General features: G+C 38.0%; 2 long non-coding RNA genes across 2 annotated transcripts; one reads left to right on the top strand and one right to left on the bottom strand.

Annotated features, from left to right (window-relative positions):
* Window positions 1–6,148: 6,148 nt before the first annotated feature.
* Window positions 6,149–19,542, top strand: LOC113620678 (uncharacterized). The gene is made up of 3 exons (XR_003432864.1): window positions 6,149–6,244; window positions 7,044–7,045; window positions 19,531–19,542. It is a non-coding gene; the product is annotated as an uncharacterized LOC113620678 (long non-coding RNA).
* Window positions 7,783–25,388, bottom strand: LOC113620677 (uncharacterized). The gene is made up of 3 exons (XR_003432863.1): window positions 20,279–25,388; window positions 12,690–12,917; window positions 7,783–7,948 (listed from the first exon to the last, which is right to left on the bottom strand). It is a non-coding gene; the product is annotated as an uncharacterized LOC113620677 (long non-coding RNA).
* Between the last annotated feature and the right edge of the window lie 356 nt (window positions 25,389–25,744).

Genomic DNA, 25,744 nt, shown 5'->3' with positions numbered 1-25,744 from the left:
TTCATTTAATTTCAGACTACAAAAAAAGGGAAGAGATGGGGTAATTCAACAGCTCTTGAATCCATAAATACATTTAAGAAGCTCTTTGTCTCAGTCTACCACCTGCACTTTCCCCTGGCAGTTCTAACTCCCTTCTCTTTCCATCTTCTCCCAGTTTTCCCATCTCCAGCCCTCAATACCCCAGAGCATGTTATCTTTTCTGCAGCCAAAAAGACGAGCAACAGGAAAAAAAAAGACAAGATTTTAAAAACAGGAATTTATTTATTTTTTTGTTCCCTTCCCCCAACCATCCTGTTTCCCGGTTACCTGCTCTTTGCCTGACTCTACCATTAGCCAGACCGACATCTAGAAGCCCCATCTTCAGTCATCAGTATTACATCAGGTACAGCACTGCATTTATTTCTCAGCAACTGATCTTTTCTTTTTTCTAACATGTTTCCATTTCAACAGTAAGTATACTCTGGTTCTTTTCAAAATACAAAGCAAGATCTTTTTAGAGTCATACAGGATTAGAGCTAGAAAGGACATTAGAGATCATCTAACCCTCTTGTTTTACAGAGGCCGCAGATGACCCAAGCTAGTCAGTGATGATTTAATAAATATAAGATTTCTAGCACTGCGCTTGCAGCATGACCGGTACTCAAAAAGTATGCGCTCCATGTCCTCTTAATACAAAACCTAGAATAGTCAGCGAATGTCTTTTCCTCACTACTTTTATGCACTGAATAGTATATATTTTCATTGTAAGGCATTTAGGGGCCATTGGCTTTATTTTTTAAAAATTCTTGGTGAGGCCAGATGTCAGTCAAAATGGTAGAGTAGGTAGCCTGAAGGACCTGTCCTTTCATAGAAACACCAAAAAAATGAACAAAAACTGCCAGAATCAACTTTGTCAGAGCTCTGGAATGTGGTCAAAGATTTATAGCAACCAAGAGAACACTGAATCAAGAAAAAAGTGTCTAAAGTGTTTTAACTTAGGCTTGCCCCACCCCCTCCCCACAGAGCAGCGGGTCTTCTGGCCGGCAGCTCACGTTCCTGGTGTGGATACCTGGTTCTGGAGGGAAGGAGTGGGGGCCTTGTTCCCAGGGAATTGTGTTTGTCTGCTATCATCTGTCTGCGGGTTCTCTGAAGGACTGACACAACACACTGCCTTTTGTTCGCCTGACTCAGAGCTCTCTCAGGGCAAAAGCGCAGCTAAAGGAAGGTAGTTTTTGAAAACATGGAAAGGCAAATGAACAAACTTAGGAATCTCTCTCTTGAACATATAACTATAGTCTAAATATCTATAATCTATTTATATACACATATATGCAAATATATGTGTATATAAATTATATACATACTATATATACATATATATATAACTATGTAAATGCAATTTACATATATATTTAGCCTATATATTCATATATGTATGAATACGTATATTTAGACCATGGACTGCCAGATATCTTTACAGAATGGACGAACAAACCTAATTTGTCACCAGCAGCACACGAGGGTTCCTGTATCTCCAACTTCCCACTAACATTTCACATTAATAGACTATTTACTTTTTGCTAATCTGATGGATAGAAAGTCTTATCTCACTGATTTAATTTGTATTTATGTACTTACTAATGGCTTTGTATATCTTTTCATGTGCATGTCAGACACTTGGGGTTCCTTGTCTGAGAGTCTGCCCGTTTCCATTGGGCTTCCTTGTCAATGTTGACTTGGAGGCATTTCTCATATATTCTACATACCAATACCTCATCGGTATTAGACAATACTAATGCTTTCTCCTAATTTTTTGGATGTTTATGAACTTTGTTCACAATGTCCTTCATCGAAAAGAAATCCTTAATTTTGATAAAGTCAAACGTTTTATCCAGGTCCTAGAGCAAGAGTCTTCATCATTTTTTTCTCATCATTTCTTCATCTTCAGGATTGTGCTTTTTGTAGTCCTGTCCAACCTCCAATTTTCTTCAGGTTGTTTAAGTTGAAGAGTCAGGAGCTTGCATTTTGTGGATTTAATTTTATCAGCCTATGCATGGATTTTGGAGAGAGGAGCATTCTACCAATTAATATGTTTCTGAACAGCCTAAGTTCTGCACAGAGCCCGTTAACAAACCGGTATCTAAAGCACATACCGTGTGGTCATCAGGGTTAGGCCTGAATAATCCTTCCAGATGTTTCCTAATAATATAATTAGATATGCCTATAATTAGAGACTCATTTGCCTCTTTAGTATCTATACCCTTGAATCTTTGACCAGTCGATTCTGTAGGGATGAAATCTGAGTTATTCTCCACTCTCCTTAGCCCTATGATTGACCTAGGTTATATTTTGATTTAATTATGAGTCTTTGGCTTTTTCAGACTATAAGTGGATCCTGGCATCTCCAGGACCCACAGGAAGTTTGGCTAATTGATAAAGGTCTGGAAGCCTGGAGAATATGCCTCTAAAACTAATCCGAATTATGTAGAAATTTTCTGCTTTTTCATGGTTCAGGAAAGTCCTTTCTTATCTCATTTAAGGCAGATTGAGACCAATGCTTAAAAATAACTTGTTGCGAATTCCTTGGTGGTCCAGTTGTTAGGACTCTGCGCTTCCACTGCTGGGGCCCCAGGTTCCATCTCTGGTCGGGGAACTAAGATCCTACCATGCAGTGGGGCCAAAAAAAAAGACTTGTTGAGAAGGGGCAATTGAAGTCCTTCAACTTTCCTTCCTTGAAGTCCAAGTACCAGAAAAGTAGGGCCAAAGTCGTGAGTAACTATAGGGTAGTGGGGAGACAGCAAAGTGGACCAGGTTTGGCAGGGGGGTGGGGTAGGTAGATACAAGGAAGGTCAGGACGTGGTGGAGAGAGAGAAAAGAAGGAGTCTGAAGGAGCAGATGGATAAGGAGAGGAAAAGGAGGCAGGTATGAGTGTCTTTAAGGTTGGAATAGATGAAGGAGGAATGGGTGAGGAATAACACGGGAAGAGGATAGTTTTCTTATACTGTAATATACTAGTCCTGAGGATTAGATAGGGAGAGGGTGATTTTGCAGCCTAATTTTGTAAAAGATGCCAAGCATGGCCACATTCCTTCAGCTCATTCTCAGCACCATCAGCGCTACGGCTGACAGCTGCTATAATGAAAATTTGGCTGGAGTATCCTTGGAAAATAGCTTGTTTCATGTAATGTCACAGAAACAGCAAAATCTCTCAGCCTGCAAATATCTGATATGTAAGGTTTCAGGCACCTACTTCATATCCTGAATCCTATTTGTACATCCCAGCAACTATTTTGCCAACTCTCTTTGAAGTCATCACTCAAATGTTACTTCCTCACTGAAGCTCTCACTGAGCATCCAATTTAAAATTGCGCATCTTCCAACTCCCCCATCTTTCTTCCCTGCCTTTATTTTTCCTTCGTAGCATCTAACATACGGTATGGATTTTATTTATGTATTCTGCTCATCGTCTATCTCCCCCAACTGCATAGAGGCCCACAAGCGCAGTGGTGTTTGTTTTCTTCACTGCTGTATCACCAGTACCTGGCACATAACATATGCTCAATAATTATTTATTGAATAAATGAATTCCAAGGTGTTAAACAGACATCTCCCCGTCACAGGGGTTGCTGCATTCCTTTAAATCAGAAAACTAACTTTTATTATTCAGAAGCACCCCTCAATACCCCAAGCCACCCCTGAACTGCTCAGGCTTATAAGGAATTCCCATGGTGGAGGATCTATTCCTTAGTTTGAGTGATGTATGAGTCAGGAGACAAGCAAGAGACAGATGGCACTCTTAAGAGGAGTATTTGAGGATTGCTTAATAAATCGGCTATTTACAGAGGTTTGGGCAGGCTTAAAAGAATCCTTAAAAGGGAAGGTGAAACACCCTGGACTAAAATCCATTAGGAGCTCTTATCCACCCCCAAACCTGTCCCCTGCTTCCCCCTTGAAGAGACAAGGAGAAGGCCAATCATTGGAAGCTGATGACAGTAGTTGTAATTGTAGGAGTTGTGGCCTGTGTATAGACAGCTAACCCGCAGTGAGCCTGCAGGCAGGGAGCTGAGGAATAATGCCTGGCCATGACCCTCTTCCCTCCTTCTGCCCTCCTGCCAGTGCCTCTCAAGCCCAGCAGGAAGCCTGAGAGTATAGAATCTTATTGATGCAGTCTATTAAATTCAATTTCCAAGATTACTGAGAAGGGAGGAAACAGTGGAGAGGGGACTTAGAAGACAAAAAGGAAAATATCCAGTACAAGCGGTAATAATATACTGGTCAGTTATGCAATCTGTAACTCTTTTTTCTAGAAAACTCTTTTCTGCCATTGCCCAAGCCCCAAACTGATAAATTCCTGAGAGCCAACTGTATGTGACCCTGATTATTGTCATCAGGGTGTCTACTACCCATCAGCACCTCTACCTGGAACCCCTACACTTTAGCACACTCAGTACCTCTGTCTACAATCTATGGGATCCACCTGTTCTCAGCAGTAGTTGTAGGTCGCATGATGCCCCCCTTAATTAAGAACGTGTTTTAACCACAATCCACCCATTTACTGACTGCACACGTACCTAATGTACTTTTCCCCTTCAGCCCCTATGTCAGCAGACACTGGTAGCCAGTGACAGAATTAATAGTATTCTTTATTCTTTACTTAGGATAGTAAGGGCCTTTAACATCTGAACCAAACATAACTGAACCAAAGCATCATCTTTCTAACATCAAACTTGACTGCTACAGTATCATTGGGAAAGCTTATGGAAATTAGGCATTTAATCAATGTATTTCCCTCACCTACCTGCCGCTGCAGGTTGTCATTGTATCAGATGGTTCCAATTGCTACAGAGGGTGATCTGTCCATCTTCGGTTCTGTCTAGGTTTCTGGTCACAGACTAGGAGTATCCATATTAATAAGTCTCACTCTTGCCTGGATCATTCCAATACAGTTCCTTTGATCGGATCGCAAATTCAAACCCCTGCTCTGCCAAAGCATCAAATTAAACTAGGCAATTCTCCTCAGCTTTGCATCCCTGTCTCTTGTCGTCATTCCCCACAGATCAAAGTATGATAGAAACTTAGTTCACAAATCTCACACAGTAAGTAGGGCCATATTGGTACCCTGGTACCCCCCAACTACATGACCACCCTAGGATGTAACCAACGTTCCTAGAATTTCACAGATGTATGTGGTAAACAGAAAAATGTTCCCCCAAAGATGTCCATAGCCTAACCCCTGCTAACTCCCTCCACAGCAAAAGGAATGTTGTAGATGTGATTGAGTTACTTAAGGATCTTCAGCTGGGAAGAGTAGCCTGGATTATCCAGGTGGTCCCAATATAATCACAAGGGTTTTAAGGGAGACGTAGGAGGGTCACAGTCACAGAAGGAGATGTGGCAACAGAAGTATAGGTATGTGACTGCGAGGGAGAGAGAAAAATTTGAAGATGTTGTGTTGCTGGCCCTACAGATGGAGAAAGGGACCATAAGCCAAGGAATGTAGATGATTTTAGAAGCTGAAAAAGCCAAGGAAACAAATTCTCCCCTAGAATCTCCAGAAGGAACATAGCTCTGCTAAAATCTTGACTTCAGCCCACAAGACCCATTTCTGACTTTGTATTTCCAGAATTTTAAAATCATAAATTTCTCTTATTTTAAGCAATTACATTTGTTGTAATTGTGTTACAGCAGCAATAGGAAATTAATACTGGTGCCACCCTATCACTGGGTGATAAATAATGGAATGAAGTGGTTCCAGGACAGCAAAATGAATAACACGTGAGTACAGGTCTTGTAGTCACTCTTTCGCTCTTTTAACTAAACTTTGTACCAGCACACCTCAAACATATTGCAAGTTCGGTTCTAGACCACCACAGTGAAGCAAACATCGCAATAAGGTCAGTCATATGAACTTTTTGGTTTCCCAATGCATAAAAAAGTTATGTTTACACTATATGTTATGTTCCCAATGCATAAAAAAGTTATGTTTACACTATACTGTAGTCTATTAAGTGTGTGATAGCATTATGTCTAAAAAACAATGTACACATACCTTAATTTAAAAATGCTTTACTAACACAGCATTGTAAAGCACCTATACTCCAATAAGAATTAATTTAAAAAATAAAAAAAGCTTTATTGCTAAAACATGCTAACCATCATCTGAGCCTTCAACAAGTCATAATCTTTTTGCTGGTGGAGGGTCTTGCCTGGATGTTGATGGCTGCTGACTGATCATGGTGGTGGTTTCTGAAGGTTGGGGTGACTGGTAATTTCTTAAAATAAGACAACAATGAAGTCGGTCACATCAATTGACTCTTTTTTCACAAATGATTTATCTGTAGCATGCAATGCCGTTTGATAGCATTTTACCCAGAGTAGAACTTCTTTGAAAGTTGGAATCAATCCTCTCAAAACTTGCTGCTGCTTTATCAACCACGTTTACATAATATTCTAAATCCTTTGTTGTCATTTAAACAATTTTCATAGCATCTTCACCAGGAGTAGATTCCATTTCAAGAAACTGCTTTTTTTTACTTATCCATAAGAAGCAACTCCTCCTCTATGAAAGTTTTATCAGAGCTTATAACAATTCAGTCACATCTTCAGTCTCTACTTCTAATTGTATTTTTCTTGCTATTTCTACCACATCTGTAGTTACTTCCTCCACTAAAATCTTGAACCCCTCAAAGTCATCCATGAGGGTTGGAATCAACTTCTTCCAAATTCCTGTTCATGTTGATATTTTTACTCCTTTCCATGAATTGTGAATGTTCTTAATGGCATCTAGAACGATGAATCCTTTTCACAAGTTTTTCAATTGACTTTGCCCAGATCCATCAGAGGAATCACTATCTACGGCAGCTATAGCCTTATGAAATGTATTTCTTAAATAATAAGATTTGAACGTTGAAATTGCTCCTTGATCCACAGGCTGCAGAATGGGTGTTGTATTATCAGGCATGGAAACAATATGAATCTCATTGTACATCTCCATCAGAGCCCCTGGGTGACCAGGTGTGGTCAATGGGCAGTACTATTTGAAAGGAATCTTCTTTTCTGAGTAGTGGTAGGTGTCAACAGTGGGCCTAAAATATTCAGTAAACCATGTTGTAAACAGATGTACTATCATCCAGGCTTTGTTGCTTCACTTACAGAGCACAGGTGGACTAGATTTAGCATAATTCCTAAAGGCCCTAGGATTTTCAGAATGGTAAATGATCATTGACTTCAACTCGAAGTCACCAGCTGCTTTAGCCCCTAACAGGAGGGTCAGCCTGTCCTTTGAAGCTTTGAGGCCAGGCCTTGCCTTCTCCTCTTTAACAGTGAAAGTCCTAGATTGCGTCTTCTTCCAATACAAGGCTGTTTTGTCTACATTGAAAATCCGTTGTCTGGTGTAGCCACCAGCATTCATTATCTTGGCTAAATATTCTGGATAACTTGCTGCAGCTTCTACCTCAGCACTTGTGGCTTCACCTCACACTTTTATGTTATGGAGATGGCTTCTTTCCTTTAACCTCAAAAACCAACCTCTACTAGCTTCAAACTATTCTCCTGCAGCTTCCTTGCCTCTCTCAGCCTACATAGAATTGAAGAGAGTTAGGATATTGTTCAGGATTGGGCTTAAGGAAATGTTGTGGCCCGTTTGATATTCTGTTCAGACCGCTACAACTTTCTCCATATCAGCAATTAGGGTGTTTTGCTTTCTTATCAGTCCTGTGTTCACTGGAGTAACACTTTTAATTTCCTTCAAGACCTTTTCCTTTGCATTCACAACTTGGCTAATTGGCACATAGAGGCCTAGTTTTGACCCATCTCATCTTTTAACATGCTTTCCTCACTAAGCTTAGTCATTTCTAACTTTTGATTTAAAGTGAGAGACGGGCAACTCTTACCTGAACACTTGGAGGCCATTGTAGGGTTATTAATTGGCCCAATTTCAATATTGTTGTGCTTCAGGGAATAGGGAGGCCTGAGGAGAGGGAGAGAGACGGGGGAATGGTTAATTGGTGGAGCAGTCAGAACACACACAACATTTACCGATTAAGCTCACTGTCTTAAATGGGTGCAGTTTCTGGTGCCCCAAAACAATTATAATAGTAACATCAGAAGTCACTGATCATAGATCACCGCAACAAATATAATGATAATGATAAAGTCTGAAATATTTCAAGAATTACCAAAATGTGACACAGAAACATGTAGTGAGCAAATGCTATTGGAAAAATGTCACCTATAGACTCGTTCAATGCAGTGTTGCCACAAAACCTTGTTTGTAAAAAACAAAACAAAACAAAACAAAACCCAGCAATACCTGCCAAGCACAACAAAACATGGTATGCCTGCCTGTATTTGAAATAATTTTAGCTCTACAGAAAAATTGTAAAGATAATTTCAGAATATGCTCCCATGCCCTCCCATGCAGTGGTGCCGGGGGCCAAAGGCAAGAGGAGAGAATTGTCTAAAAAAGGGCATGGGGAAAGTTTCTGGGGTGAGATGTTACATTATGATTGTGGTGATGGTTATGGAACTGTATACGTTTGTCAAAGGAAATTGAATTGAACGCCTGAAATTTGTTAATTTTATATATAAATTATATTTCAATAAAATTAATTTTAAAATATTTAAAGGTGGCCAAAAAATACAAGATTTTATGTTTGTTTTTAATTTAATTTTGGCCACACTACGTGGTTTGTAAGATCTCAGTTTGCAGACCAGGGATTGAACCTGGGCCCCAGCAGTGAAAGAGCCGAGTCCTAACCACTAGACCATCAGGGAATTCCCTGTATTTACTGAATTAATTCCTGCTAAGTATACTGTTTTCAGAATTATGATATTATTTCGTTTTTATGCTCACCTTGTTAAGTAAAAAGAAACTGTATAGTGAAAAATAATTTATGAGAAAAATAGAAAATCAAGTGGAGAAATCTCTCAGGAAGTGGAACAAAAAGGACAACATAGTACAAAAAAAGATGCGTACTTATCACACGGATGAAACTTGAGGGCATTATGCTAAATGAAATAAGCCAGTCACAAACAGACAAACACTGTGTGATCCCACTTATGACATAGCTAAGCTAGTCAAACTTACAGAAAGAGAAGATCCCAATAGGGGTTGCCAGAGGCTGGAGGGAGGGGGAAATGCAGGGTTGTTGTTTAATTGGCATAGGCTTTCAGCTCTGCGAGATGAACAACTTCTGGAGGGCTGTTTTACAACACTGTGAATATATTTAATATTACTTAACTGTATACTTTACAATGGTTAAGGTGGTATGTTTTATCTAATGTTTATTTTTATATAACAGTTAAAAATAATTTTTTTAAATCAAGAAAACAGGAATATCCTTTACTCCAAAAATTCCATTTGTAAAACTTTATCCTACAAAATCCCAGAGGCTAACAAAATCCCAGAGGCATATGTGTAAATGTATATAAATGTTTATATACACATTTGTGCATAAGTATATATAACTCAACAAGGAAACAACCTAAATGTCCATCAAGAGAAGAATGGCTAATTAAATAATGACATAGACAGCAAAATATCAAACTGTGGTGAAAATGAATTAATTACAGTCATACAGACAAACATGGGTAAACCAGACATACAATTTTTTTTTTTTTTTTTTTTTTGCGGTACGCGGGCCTGTCACTGTTGTGGCCTCTCCCGTCGCGGAGCATAGGCTCCGGACGCGCAGGCTCAGCGGCCATGGCTCACGGGCCCAGCCGCTCCGCGGCATCTGGGATCTTCCCGGACCGGGGCACAAACCCACATCCCCTGCATCTCAACCACTGAGCCACCAGGAAAGCCCCAGACATATAATATTGAGTAGAGGGACTTCCCTGGAGGTGCAGTGGTTAAGAATCCACCTGCCAATGCAGGGGACACGGGTTCAATCCCTGGTCCGGGAAATCCCACATGCCGTGGAGCAACTAAGCCCGTGCCTGCAACTACTGAGCCTGTGCTCTAGAGCCCGTGAGCCACAACTACTGAAGCCCGTGCGCCTAGAGCCCATGCTCTGCAACAAGAGAAGCCACGGCAATGAGAAGCCCGCGCACCGCAACGAAAAGAAGCTCCTGCTCGCCGCAACTAAAGCCCGCATGCAGCAATGAAGACCCAACACAGCAAAAAATTAATTAAATAAATAAATTAATTTTAAAAATGTGTAAAAAAAACATTGGGTAGATAAAGCAAGACATAGATGTACGTATAGAGGAGGATACCATTTTCATAAAACTCAGAAGCCACAAAGCTAAACAATATATGGTATCAGAATATATACACTCAATTCAATTTTGATTCAACAAATGTGTTTTGAGTAACTACTATATTCCAAGCAGAGTTCTAGACACCAAAGATAGAGGCAGCAGTAAACACAAAAGACAAAAACCCTGCCCTCATGGTGCTTACTTTCAAGTGATGGAACAGGCAACAAACAAGATAAGTAAATTAAACATGTAACAAAGTAGAAAATGAATCTCAAAGGAAGGGGCTAGGAAGTGGTAGGGAGATTAATTAGATAGGGTGGCCAGGGAAGGCCTCTCTGAGAAGATATATTTGAGGAAAGACTTGAACGAAGCGAGGAGTTAGCTGTGCAGAGATTTGGGGAGAGCGCCTTCCAGACAGACATAGCACATACAAAAGCCCCAAGGTCTGAGTGTGTTCAGAGAAGCAAGGTTGAGAGAGAGGGGTGGGACCAACCATGTGATATTGTAGGGTTTTTCTCTGAGATAGAGAGCTATTATGCAAAGATCTGACTTCATGCACCATCTGACTTAGGTTTAAACAGAATTACTCGGGCTGCTGTATTGAAAGTGGACTGGAAGGGGGCATGGATGGAAACAGGGAACCAAGTTAGGGGGCTACATTGGTAATGCAGGTGAGAGATGGTGGCTTGAAATAGAATGTTGCTGTGGTGGTGAATTCTGGATATGTTTTTAAAGGCAGAGCCAGCAGGATTTGCTGACAGATTGGATGGGAGGGGTAAGACTAATAAGAATTCAAGAGTGACTCCAATACTTTTGGCTTCAGGAACTGAGTGATATATATGTGGTAAGACAAATAACAACAAAAAAGGGAGAGATGACAGCAACAAACTTGAGTGCAGTATTTTTCTCTGGAGGTTGGTAGGGGTTAAGACTAGGGAGGATCCCACATGCAACTTCAAATATTGATAGTGGTTGAGTTCTGAGATTGGATAAAGGGTTCCATGGTGTTTATTTTCTTCTTCTTCTTTAAACTTACATAGTCCTATAAATATTCTTTTATAAGTATCAAACACTACATACTTTTTTCTAAAAATAACAATAAAATCCCAACAGTAGGTAAAAGTGAAAATATAAAAACTAATCACATGTAGGACTATTTCCTAAAATAATTAGCAATGTGCACAAGGGTTTATATACAAGGAGATTCCCTCTTCCTCATTAGAAATAAGAGTAATACATTGGGGGAAATAGAGGAATGGTTAAACTATGACACAATAGAATATTATGCAGCCATTAAAAACCATATTTTCAAAGCTATTGTTCCCCTATTTTATGTAAATATGTAACCATATTTTCAAATATGTAACCATAATTATGTAACCATATTTTCAAAGGCACTGTTCCCCTATTTTAAGCAATAAAGCTATGTGGTAGGATGATACTTATTGTACTATATATATATATATATATAGTAAGAAAAGAGACTGGATATTTGAATGTAATTATAGAACTACATATAGATCTAGCATACTAGTTTGAATGAAGTGTGGCTGTGAGTTACAAAAATACACAAAAAAAGTGACTTTAACAAGATTGAGGTTTACTTTGCCCTCATGTAAACAGAATTCCAGCTTGGGATGGTTGTTCCAGGGTAATCAGAGACACAGGCTCCTTGCATGTGATTGTTCTGTAACCTTCAGCACGGGGCTTCTTGCAGTCTAAGCTGGCTACTCCAGCTCTAATCATTATGTTTGCATTCTAACTACGGGAAAGGAAGAGAAGGAGATGGAAGGGTATGTCCCCGCTTCACGAAAATCTGCTAGAACTTTTCATCATTGCACTTGTAGCCCATTGGCTAGAACTTAATTTGTATGGCCACACCAGGCTGCGAGTTGAGGTCATACGCTGAGCTAAAAGCTTGAGATCTTACTATATAGAAAGAAAAGGAGAGCAAATCCTGGGAGACAACTCTTAGTCTCTGTCACATCCAGTGTGATTCCACTTTTCTTAAAGACAGAGACAGCCAGACCAGAAAGTTGTAGAGCAAAATATGAGTGCTGGTTATCACTGGTTGGTAGAATGTTGGACAATTTTTGCTTTCAATCTTGTATTTTTCAAATTTTTAATATATAACATGTACTATTGTTAAATATTAAAAATAAAATACTTAGAATTAAGAAGAAACTGTATAACAAAAACAAGGAAATTGAAGAGTATTCTTCTCTGTACCAAATCTGTTTGTTTTAAGGAATGTTTAGAAAGCACCAATAAAGACTATAGAAAGCACCTTGAGTGCTAGAGGATAATTTCCATGTTGAATAGAAACTCAAAAACATATCTTTTGTAAAACAAGTATCAAACAAAGGGATAAAAGGTAAGTTCCTTGGAAACATTCAAGAACCCCAACTTTTTAACACAGTTGAGGTGGGTCTGACTTTTGGGAAGGCCCCTGTTGTGACAGCTGTGAGTGCAGAAAGCCAAGAGATTAGAAAGCAAGGTCATACCCTTGGCTTAGCCGTTCACTGTCAACTGGACATGTCTTCCTAATGTCCACAGTCCCTGAAGAGTGTGGTTCCCTGGGCAGTCCAATATAGCCTTCACCCTGGTCTTTGCAAACTTCTTCAGTAAAAACTCAGGGAATTTAAATGAGAAGCCCAAGATTGCTGGTGAGGCCTGATGTCTTGGGAGTGTAAGTTTTTCCATCCATCCCTGTCTCCAGTTGAAATTATCTGCTGAATATAAAAAGGCAGAAAATTTTGTTATTTGGACGTCTAAGGAGAGGCTAAATCCTTGTGTGAAAACAAAATCAACATTCATGATCAGTAGAAACTTATTCCAATTTGCCAAATTGGAATTGTTTTAACATGACAATACCAATAGTCATTTTTGCTATGTAACAATTATACAGCTTAAAAATTGAAAGAATTCCACAGAACAAATTAAAAGAACTTTTTTTTTTTTAAACTAACTTATGGTTACCAGGGGGTAAGGGGAGGAGGGATAAACTGGGATATTTGGATTGACATATACACACTATTATGTATAAAGTAGATAACTAATAAGGACCTACTGTAGAGCACAGGGAAGTCTACTCAATAGTCTGTAATGGCCTATATGGGAAAAGGATCTAAAAAAGAGTGGATATACGTATATGTATAACTGATTCACTTTGCTGTACACCTGAAACTAACACAACATTGTAAATCAACTATACTCTAATAAAATTTTTTTTTAAAAAGCACTTTTTAAAAGTAGGTCTTAGAAACATTTGAGTAACTGCACTGATTTATACAGCTGGTCACTCCTGCCCCCTGCTGGCTAGAATTGGCTACAACCAGACTATCCAAGGTTAACTGTACTCATACAGTAAGTTCTTCCTGTACTTTGGGAAATCTCTTAATTTCCTTCAAGAGGCATACACACAGAGACAGAGGAAGAGAGGGACAGAGTCAGACAGAAAAAGAGAGACAGAAACACAAAGAATAGATAGACACAGAATACCTTGTGTCCCTGCCTTCCCCTCCCTCTTTCTACCTTATTGCACTGCAATAGCCTGCTCAAGTACTGATTTGTTTCATTATATTGTAAAAAGGGAGGGAAAATGCTTTTCTGATTCAAAATATAATCATCAGCCTAAAATAGTGCCTGTTACGCAGAAGGTGCTCAGTAGATATTTGTTGAGAGAATGAGAGGGAGCCAGAGAAAAAGTTGCAGAGGGATTGAGAGAGAGGAGGAAGAGAGACAAGACCTATTCTTTCAAGGACTCCTCCCACCTCTATCTGAGAGACAAATTTATATCAGAAATACTAACATCACAGTACATTGCAGACATAGGAAATAGGAACTCAATTAAGTTGGCACACACAGGCATTGACCTAAGCCTTTTACTATTATTCTTATATTTTCCTTATAATAATCCTATAAAATAAACACTATTATATCCACTTTAGAGATGAGAAGCCTCAGGCAGGAAGAGGTTAAGTTAAATTTCCCGAGGCTACTAAGTGGTGAGGCTGGGATTTCAACCCAGGAAGTTTGACTCCACAGTTCACGCTTTTAACCAGCAGCAAGGTGCCTCTTCAAAGGATGTGAAGAAGAGGGTAGAGCAGAGATAGAGGAAAAATCTATCGTTGGGAGTATTGTACCAATCCTTCCATGTAAGCGTCTGCCTGCTGGAGAATAATTTTATCAGAGATGACATAACTATAGCAGAGAACCAACTTCTTCAATCCAGTGCTTCTTACACTTGATCACTAAAGGAGAACTAATAGCAGAGGTGGATCAGAGTGGTTTAAAGGACCCGAAACAGTCTCGGGGAGAAATTTCTTGTTAGTTTTCTATTATAGCCTAAAAATTCATTAAATCTTTCAACTTTCAACAACAGATAGTTTATCCAGACAGAAAATCAATAAGGAAATGTTGGACTTAAACTACATTTTAGGTCAGTTGGACCTAACAGACATTTACAGGAAATTCCATTCAACTGCAGCAGAATCTTCTTCTCAAGCACATGTGGAACATTCTTTAGGATAGATCACATGTTAGACCACAAAACAAGTCTTAATAAGTTTAAGAAGATTGAAATCATATCAAGTATGTTTTCTGACCATGATGGTATGAAACTAGAAATTAATTATAAGTGGAAAACTGGGAAAATCACAAATATGTGGAGATTAAACAACAAGCTCCTAAAACCAATGGGTCAAAGAAGAAATCAAAGGGAAAACCAAAAAATATCTTGAGACAGATGAAAATGGAAACAACATACTAAAACTTAAGGAATGTAGCAAAAGCAGTTCTAAGAGGGAAGTTTATAGTGGTAAATGCCTTCATTAAGAAAAATGAAAGATCTCAAATAAACAGTCTAACTTTATACCTCAAGGAACTAAAAAAAAGAACAAACTAAGCCCAAAGTTAGAAGGAAGGAAATAAGGATCAGAATGGAAATAACTGAAACAGAGACTAAAAAGACAATAGAAAAGATCGGTGAAACTAAGAGCTGGTTCTCTGAAAAGATAAACAAAATTGACAAACTTTAACTAGATTCACCAAGAAAAAAAGAGAGTACTGAAATAAATAAATCAGAAATGAAAGAGACCTTACAAGTGATAGCACAGAAATACTAAAGATTGTAAGAAACTACTATGAACAATTATATGCCAACAAATTAAAAACCTTGAAGAAATGGATAAATTCCTATAAACATACATCCTACCAAGCTTGAATCATGAAGAAACAAACAATCTGAACAGACTGATTACTAGTGAGGAGATTGAATTAGTATATAGCATAATGACAGAAGTAAGTCCTTCCTTATCAGTAATAATTTTAAATGTAAATGGATTACTCTCCAATGAAAAGGACAGAGATTGCCAGGATGGTATTATGCCAGATGGATAAATACACATGATCCAACTATATGCTGTCCGTGAGAGATTCACTTGAGATCCAAAGATACAAACAGGTTTCAAGTGAAAGGATGGAGAAAGATATTCCATGCAAATAGTAACCAAAAGAACCACTCCTGTTATGCTAATACCAGACAAAATGGACTTAAATCAAAAAAGGCTACAAGAGACAAGAAAAGACATCATGCATTAATAATAGTTTAATACAGCAAGAAGTTATAACAATTTTAAATATTTACACATTTTATGAGAGACCATCAAAATATGTGAAGTGTATTGTTCTGTAACAGATCTCTAGGAAATTTTTCATTTTGGAAAACAGAAATTCCATATACACTGAGCAACAACTCATTGATTTTTTAAATAACCTTGCATTTCTGGGATAAACCCTACTTGGTTATGATGTACAATTATTTTTGTAAATTGCTGGAGTCCTATGCTAACTTAGTGTGTGTGTGTGTGTGTGTGTGTGTGTGTATTTCTGCATTTATGTTTATTTGGTTTGACAGGTTTTAGTATCAAGTGGCCTTATAAAATGAATTGGAGGATGTTCCCTTTATTTTCTGGAAGAGTTTGTGTAAGATTAGTGTTATTTCTTCCTTAAGTGTGTGATAGATAGAATTCAAAAGTGAAACTTCAAGCCTTTTGTTTGTTTGTTTGTTTTTCTGGTCAGTTAAAAAATTTTTTTTATAGTTAGGTATAATTTATATACAGTAAAAGTAACTTTTTGTGTGTATACAACTATGAATTCTATGAACCTATTAATTAAATTAGTTTTCATTTCTCTCAAGTAAATACTTGGAAATGGGATTGTTGGGTTGTATGGTTAACTTCATAAGAAACTGTCAGACTGTTTTCCAAAATGGCTATACCATTTTTTCTGCTCTGTTCAATTTATTCTTTTTTAAAAAAATTTTATTGAAGTATAGTTGATTTACAATGTTGTGCTGGTTTCTTCTGTACTGACTCAGTTATACATATATATTCTTTTTCATATTCTTTTCCATTATGGTTTGTCACAGGATATTGAATACAGTTCCCTGTGCTATACAGTAGGACCTTGTTATTTATCCATCCTATATGTAATAGTTTGCCTCTAATTCCAAACTTCCAATCCTTCCCTCCCCCTTGGCAACCACAAGTCTGTTCTCTATGTCTGTGAGTCTGTTTCTGTTTTGTAGATATGTTCATTTGTGTCATATTTTAGATTCCACATATAAGTGATATCATATGGTATGTTTCTCTTCCTGACTTACTTTTTAGTATGATAATCTCTAGGTCCATCCATGTTGCTGAAAATGGCATTATTTCATTCTTTTTGATGACTGAGTAATATTCCACTGTATATATGTACCATATCTTCTTTATCCATTTATCTGTTGATGGACATTTAGGTTGATTCCATGTCTTGGCTATGGTAAATAGTGCTGCTATGAACATAGGGGTGCATGGATCTTTTCAAATTATAGTTTTGTCTGGGTATGTGCCCAGGAGTGGGACTGCTGGATCATATAGCAACTCTATTTTTAGTTTTTTGAGGAAACTCCATACTGTTTTCCATAGTGGCTGTACGAATTTCGTTCCCACCAGCAGTATAAGAGGGTTCCTTTGTCTCCATTCCCTCTCCAGCATTTGTTATTTGTAGACTCTTTAGTGATGGCCATTCTGACGGGTGTGAGGTGATACCTCATTGTAGTTTTGATTTGCATTTCTCTAACAATTAGCAATGTTGAGCATCTTTTCATGTGCCTATTGGCCATTTGTATATCTTCTTTGGAGAAATGTCTATTTAGGGCTTCTGCCCATTTTTCGATTGGGTTGTTTTTTTGTTGTTGAGTTGTATGAGCTGTTACTATATTTTGGAAATTAAGCCCTTGTTGCTTGCATCGTTTGCCAATATTTTCTCCCATTCTGTAGATTGTCTTTTCATTCTGTTTATGGTTTCCTTTGCTGTGCAAAAGCTTGTAAGTTTGATTAGGTCCCATTTGTTGATTTTTGTTTTTATTTCTATTGCCATGGGAGACTGACCTAAGAAAACATTGGTACAATTTATGTCAGAGAATGTTTTGCCTATGATCTCTTCTAGGAGTTTTATGGTGTCATATATTATGTTTAAGTCTTTAAGCCATTTTGAGTTTATTTTTGTGCATGGTGTAAAGATGTGTTCTAACTTCCTTGATTTACATGCAGCTGTCCAACCTTCCCAGCACCACTTGCTGAGGAGACCTTTTCCCATTTTATATTCTTGCCTCTTTTGTCAAAGATTAATTGACCGTAGGCATGTGGGTTTTATCTGGGCTCTTTATTCTGTTCCATTGATCTGTATGTCTGTTTTTGTGCCAGTACCACATTGTTTTGATTACTGTATAAAATGGCTATACCATTTTGCATTCCCACTAGTAGTGGTGTGTTCCACCTGCTCCACATCCTCACTAACACTTGGTATTTACTTTAGCCGTTCTAATAGGTCTATAGTAGTATCACACTGTGGTTTAATTTGCATTTCTCTAATGATTTATATTGAGCATCTTTTCATCTGTTTATAGACCATCAATATATCTTCTTTAGTGGAATAGCTATTCAAATCTCTTGCCCTTTTTAAAAAAATTGAGTTGTTTCCTTCCTTACTGTTGAGTTTTGAGAGTTCTTTTTTATATTTTGGGTACAAGTTTTTTTTTTCACCAGATATATCAGTTGCAAAGATTTTCCTCCCAGTCTGTGGACTGCCTTTTCATTCTTTAACAGTGTCTTCTGCAGAACAGAAGTTTTACAATTTTTGTAAAGTCTAATTTATCAAATTTTTTCATTTCATATTATGCATTAGCTGTCATAACTATGATATCTTTGCCTGACCCATAGTCAAAAAGATTTTCTCTTCATTTTTCCCCAAAGTTTATAGTTTTAGATTTTTACCTTTTGATCTGTGATCCATTTTGAGTTAATTTTAGCATAAGGTATAAGTTATGGGGTGGGGTTTGCTATTTTGCATAGGAATGTTCCATTGTTCCAGCACTGTTTGTTAAAATGACTATCTGTTCTCCATTGAATTGCTATTAAACTTATGTAAAAAATCAATTGATCAATCAATTGATCTATTTCTGGACTCTATTCTGTTCCATTGATCTTTGTGTCCATCTTTTACCAATACTGCACTGTCTGATTATAGGGGTTTTTTTTGTTGTTTTTTTTTTTTTGCTGTACGCGGGTCTCTCACTGTTGTGGCCTCTCCCGTTGCAGAGCACAGGCTCCGGACGCGCAGGCCCAGCGGCCATGGCTCACGGGCCCAGCTGCTCTGTGGCATGTGGGATCTTCCCGGACCAGGGCATGAACCCGTGTCCCCTGCATTGGCAGGCAGACTCTCAACCACTGCGCCACCAGGGAAGCCCTGATTATAGTTTTATAGTAAGTTTTACAATCAGGTTGTGTGAGCCCTCCAACTTTGTTTTTTCTTTTTTTCTTTTTGGCCTCGTTGGGTCTTTGTTGCTGTGTGTGGGCTTTCTCTAGTTGCGGCGAGCAGTGGCTAGTCTTCATTGCGGTGCAGGGGCTTCTCATTGCAGTGGCTTCCCTTGTTGTAGAGCATGGGCTCTAGGTGCACAGGCTTCAGCAGTTGCAGCACGCAGGCTCAGTAGTTGTGGCACGTAGGTCCTAGAGCATGTGGGCTTCAGTAGTTGCAGCATGTAGGCTCAGCAGTTGTGATGCATGGATTCTAGGGTGTGCAAGCTTCAGTAGTTGTGGCACGGAGGCTCAGTAGTTGTGGCTCATGGGCTCTAGAGCACAGGCTCCGTAGTTGTGGTGCAAGGGCTTAGCTGCTCTGTGGAATGTGGGATCTTCCTGGACCAGGGATCGAATCCGTGTCCCCTGCATTGGCAGGCAGATTCTTAACTACTGTGCCACCAGGGAAGTCCCCTCCAACTTCGTTCTTATTCAAAATTCTTAGGCTATTTCTTTTGATTTTCTATATAAATTTTATAATGATCTTGTCAATTTCTATAAAAAGTTTTGCTGGGATTTTGATTGAGATTGTGTAGATTCTATAGATCTCTTAGGATAAAATTGACAGCTTAACAATATTAACATATCCATAAATATGATATATTCTTTTATTTAATTGGGTCACAGATCATCAGTGTTTTATAGTTTTCACCATACAGTTTCAGCACATTTCTCTGAGATTTACTCTTGAATTTATACTTGATACTTTTACAAATGGTACTTTTAAAAATGATTTCCAATTTTCATTCCTTATATAGAGAAATACAACTGATGTTTTATACTGAATCTTGCAATCTTGTTAAACTATGTATAGTACTAGTTTTTGATATTCTTTGGGATTTTATATGTAAACAATTATGCTCTCTTTGAATACAGACAGTGTTATTTCTTCTTTTCCAATCTATGTGTCTTTTATTTCTTTTTCATGATTTATTACACTGGCTAGACCCTCCAACATGTGGGCACATTGAGAGGAGACATCCTTGATGTCAGGCAGAACACTGAACACTGGTTACCAATGTCAGGGGAGGTCTCCAACAACATGGAGGATAGCAAAGATCATTACTATGAAAATCACCAGGAATAGAAGCCCAAATACTTCCACTCACTTTCACTCCACTATACTTGGTAATGGAGTTGCCAAGGAAAACATAACACAGTCAAACACTAGGTGGAACAACAATTTTACTTACATGGAGAAGAGACAGAGAAAGATCAGCTCCAATTGTGTGCATTGGTTCCCTGTGGCCAGTGGGTCCCACCAGGCAGCCAACACAGGGCAATTAGCCTGCATGCACGCCTCTTGTGCTGTAGCAGAAGGACACCTCTTCCTCCTTCGTGGAGTCTGAAATAAACGAAGGCTGGAGAGTGCCTGAGAGTCATTGACGCATTGAGTATAAATACTTAAGCAGAACAAAGGAATACACATTGAGTCTGAAAAAGAAGATATTCCCATACAAGGTGATAAATCTGGCACTGACTATATGGGTTCCTTATCTCTTGGTAAAGAAGTATTCCAGGCCCAAGCCCTGTTCTTCTGAAACTAGATGGAGGGGGGGTCAACAGGCAGTGCACATTAGACTGCCTTTCCCAACATTTGCCTTGTTAGTCCTAGGGGGAAACCGTGGAATCTTTGATCGTTTAGTGTCCCTGCATCGGCAGGCGGACTCCCAACCACTGCGCCATCAGGGAAGCCCTGTGTCTTTATATTTAATGCAAGTTTCTCATAGGCAGCATATATTTAGGACTTGAATTTATCATCTATGAGTTTATCATTTATGGGTTGAATTGTGTGTCCCCCAGATTCACATGTTGACATCCTAACTAGTACCTCAGAATGTGACCTTATTTGGAAATAAGGTCTTTGTGGATATAATTAGCTAAGATGAGACCACGCTGGTGTAGGGTTAAGCACCTAATCCAGTATGGCTGGTGTCGTTATAAAGTGGGTTGATGGAGAAAGACACACATACAGGGAGAATGTCATGTGAATACGGAGGCAGAGATTGGGGTGATGCAGACAAGCCAAGGAACACCAAAGATTGCCAGCTAACCACTAGGAGCTAGAAGGGGAGCAGATTCTTCCTCACAGCCCTCAGAAGGCTCAACCCTGCTCACACCTTGATCTCAGACTTTTAACCTCCAAAACTGTAAGAAAATTTCTGTTTGAGCCACTCAGGTGGTGGTACTATTTTAACAGCAGCCCCAGAAAACTAAAACACTGTCTAATCTAACAATCTCTATCTTTTAATTGGTATGTTTAGATCATTTATATTAATGTAATTATTGATATAGTTGGTTTAAGTCTTCTACTTTGTTTACTGGCTGTCTCCTCTGTATTTTGATCTTCTTTCTTACCTCCATTTCTATTATTTGAATACTTTCATATTCCATTTTAATTTATTGGCTCTTTGGCAATCTTTTGGGTTCTTTGTCTTAATGGTTTCTCTATAGATTAAATTACACATACTCAACCTTTCCCACTATATCCAGGTTAATATTTTACCACCTCAAGTGAAATGTAGAAGCCTTACAACCATGTAGGTTGCTTTACCCTGCCCTCTTTATGTTATAGTTGTCATATATATCTACATATATTGATATTCCTACCAGGCAGTGTTACAGTTTTGAGAGGGGATTTATTTTAATCGACTTTCAAGCTATTAAGTTAGCATGCTACCATTTCATGGATACTGAACACACTAGAATCCTAGGTAAGGTACACTAGACGGTGTACAGTAGACATGCACACTAGACTCTGAAACTTACGGTGACAGCAGAGGCAAGAGTATTTTTATGCTGATTACCTGAGCCACAAGACCCACAAGGCAATGCAGAAGGCCTGATGAAGCCTGCAAAATTAGTGGATTTTTGGGCCACAGGAAAGGAGCTTTAAGGGGTCTACCACTTTTATGGCAATCAGTAAGCAGATCAGCTTTTTATGTGATGGAAGATATTACCTCACCTTTCATACTTTCCAGCTGCAAAAACAATCCTGAGAAATGACCTGGATAAAAGAGTTGTCAGGGTCTTGGCAATCCTTTACACGCTTAGCAACATGTGTCAGAGTTAGAGAGACCCATTGACTATGTCCCAATCATTTTTTGCTTTCATCAGTTATGCATATTTTAAAGAATCTAATAGGAGAAAAATAGACTGTTAAATTTACTCAGATCTTTACCATTTGTGTTGCTTTTCCTTCATTTTTCAACGTCTAAGTTTCTCTTTGGTATTCCTCTTTAGCCTGAATCATTTCCTTTAAGTATTCTTCTCGAATCAATCTGCTGCTGATGAATTCTCATAATTTTCTTTCATCTCAGAATATCTTTATTTATTCTGATGGATATTTTTGCTGGACATAGAATCCTGTGTTGACCACTCTTCTCTTTGAGCACTTTAAAGATGTTCTTCCATTGTCTGGGTTTCATGGCTTCTGATGAGAAATCCAAGAGCATCCCAATCATTGTTGCCCCATATGTAATGTTTCATTTTTCTCTAGTTCTGTTAAGATTTTTAAAAATCTTTTTACAAAAGTCTTCAGTAGTTTCATTAAAATGTGTCTAAGTATTATTTTCTTTATCTTGCTTGGGGTGCATCAAACTTTTTGCCTCTGTAAATGTATGTCTCATTAAATTTGTGATGTTTGGGGCATTATTTCTTCAAATAATTTTTGTGGCCCCAATCTCTTTATCCTCTCTTTCTGAAACTCCAGGGGCAAGTATGTTAGATTTTTAAAATATTGTTCCATAGACCCGTGATGCTATGCTCTTTCTTTTCTCTTTCTTTCTTTTAAAAATCTTTCCCTGCTTCTGTCCTTCAGATTCTATAACTTCTGTTTATCACTCTTCAGGTTCATTGAGTGATTATATCTTTAATTTTTGAGAATGTTTTAATTTGAAATAATTATAGAATAAAAAGTTTCAAAGGTAATACAGAAAGGCACTATGCATCTTTCATCCTGTTTACCTCAATGGTTACATCTTATACAATTATAGTACAATATCAAATGACATTGTCAGGAAATGACATTAATATGGTGTGTATATATAGTTTAATATCATTTAATCACATGTATAGATTTGTGTAATGACTACTGCAGTCAAGATACCAAACTATTCCATCACCACAAAAACCTCTCTGGTGCTATTGTTTTATAATTACACCCCTACCTTCACCAACCACTAATCTTTCCATTTCTGTAATTTTTTCATTTTGAGAACCACATATATATATATGGAATTATACAGTATGAGTTTTTGGAATTGGATTTTTTTTTTCACACAGTACAATGCCCTTGAGATTCAGTGAAGTTGTTATATGAAGAGATAGTTTTTTTCCTTTTTACTGCTGAGTAGAATTCCATAGTCTGCATATATCAGTTTAACTATTCACCTACTGAGAGATATTTTGGTTGTTTCAATTTTGGGCTATTACAAATAGAGCTATGAACAATCATGTTCAGGTTTTAATGAAGACTTATGTATTCATTTCTCTAGAATAAATATCAACAGTGATTGCTGGGTTGTATGATAAATGTCTTTAAAGAAAATGCAAAATTATTTACCAGAGTGGCTGTACTATTCTATATTCCCATCAGCAATGTACAAGACTGTTTTTCTGTATCTTCATCAGCATTTGGAATTGTCACCATGCTTTTTTCTCGTGTTATCTTCTTTTAGCTTTATAGTTTTATACTTTGCTTTTAAATCTATGATTCACTTTGAGTTAATTTTTGTATAAGGTGTGAGTTTTAGGTCTAGGCTTATTCTTTTGCTTATGGATATTTAATTACTCCACACCATTGTTGAAAAGAGTGTCCTCTCTCCATCAAAATGCTTTTGCAACTTTGTCAAATATCAGTTGGCCATACTTGTGTGATGATGCTATTTTGGAGCTCTCCCTTCTGTTCCATTGATCTGTGTGTTTATTCCTCTGCCAATACCACCATCTTGATTACTACAGCTGTATGTCTTGAAATCTGTTGGTTGCCTTTGCCTGGTTAATTAGTCACTTTACTCATACTTTATATGCTAATTAACTTTGAATTATATGCTGGAAATTGTGACTGCAATACTGTGTAGACTGTGGGTTCTCTTATAATCTTATGGAGGATGTTAATTTTTTTTAGCCAGTCTATCAACTCAGTTTAGACTCAGACCAAAAGTTCTGTCTTGCCATACAACCATCACCCAGGATTAGTCTGAGATTTGGGCCCTGGTTTAAATCATAATTCAGGTCATAAAGCATTTGCCATACTGTTTTGGGTCCGACCTGCACATGTGCTTTTCAGGGGTTAGTATGAGTCTTGAGCAATGGTCAAAATGTTAAGTGTTATGATGTTTTAGATTTGTCCTGTCCATGCACAACCCAGGGGTGAGCCTGTTACAACAGATTAGGTAATCCCCTTCCCCAAATCCAGAATTCTTGTTACACTTTCTGACCTGCAAGTTTCCCTTTTTGTGGTTCCTTTGGACAGGAAAACAAGGTTCTATTGGAGGCTAGCCATCTACATGATCACACATTTCTACAACTGAGCCTGCCCTTGGGGGCATAGCTATAAAACAGAAACTCAGAAAATTTACTCCTTTATGGATTGCTTTTCCAACTGCTGACTTCCTTCCACAATTTTTTGTTTACTTTTCAGAATGCTCAGGTAGTTGCTTATGAATATTCTCAAGAGATTTTAGTTGTAATTCAAAAAGAGATAAGCTGTAGTGGACTTCAGTGTCCCAATGGAACCAAAATCTTCCTTTTATCTCTCTGGGAAGGTTTTTAGATACAAATTCAGCGTGTTTAAGATGTAGAGCTTTTCAGAGTTTCTATGTCTCCTGTGTCAATTGTGATAAGTGGTATTTTTGTTAAGTTGTTCTCTTTAAGGAAACTGTCCATTTAATTGAATTTATTGTCAGTTGTTCATAATCTTTTATTATCCTTTTAATCTTTGTAAAATCTACAGTCATGTCCTTGCTTTCATTCCTGATATTGATAATTTATTCTATCAGTGTTATGGGCTGAATTGTGTTCCCCTCAAGTTGAAGGCTTACCCCTCAGTACCTCAAAATTGACTGTATTTGGACTGTATTTTGAAGAGGTAATTAAGTTAAAATGAGAGCATTAGAGAGGGCCCTAATCCAATTATGACTGGTGTCCTTATAAGGCTAGAACACACAGAGAGACACCAAGGGTACACTGCATGATGACCATGTGAAGAAAAGGCAAGAAAGTGGCCATCTGCAAGCCAAGGAGAGAGGCCTCAGAGGAAACCAACTCTGCCAGCACCTTGATCTTGTACTTCCAGTCTCCAGGACCATAAGAAAATAAATTTCTGTTGTTTAAGCCACTTACTCTGTGCTATTTTGTTATGGAAGCCCTAGCAAACTAATGCAATCGATCTTGCTAATTTACTGCAGGCATACCACATTTTATTGCACTTTGCAGATATTCCTTTTTTTACAAATTGAAGGTTTGTGATAATCATTCATTGAGCAAGTTTACTGGCACCATTTCTCCAACAGCATTTGCTCACTTCGTGTCTGTGTCAACATTTTGGTAATTCTCACAATATTTCAAACTTTTTACATTATTATTGTATTCGTTATGGTGATCTGTGATCAGTGATCTTTGAATGTTACTATTGCAAAAAGATTAGGACTTGCTGA

Source organism: Aethalodelphis obliquidens, unplaced genomic scaffold, assembly GCF_003676395.1.
Source record: "Aethalodelphis obliquidens isolate GAN/ISIS:26980383/991018 unplaced genomic scaffold, ASM367639v1 scaffold8, whole genome shotgun sequence".
Classification (NCBI taxonomy): domain Eukaryota; kingdom Metazoa; phylum Chordata; class Mammalia; order Artiodactyla; family Delphinidae; genus Aethalodelphis; species Aethalodelphis obliquidens.
Note: the sequence above shows the minus strand (reverse complement) of the source record. Positions and strands in the feature narration are given on the sequence as shown.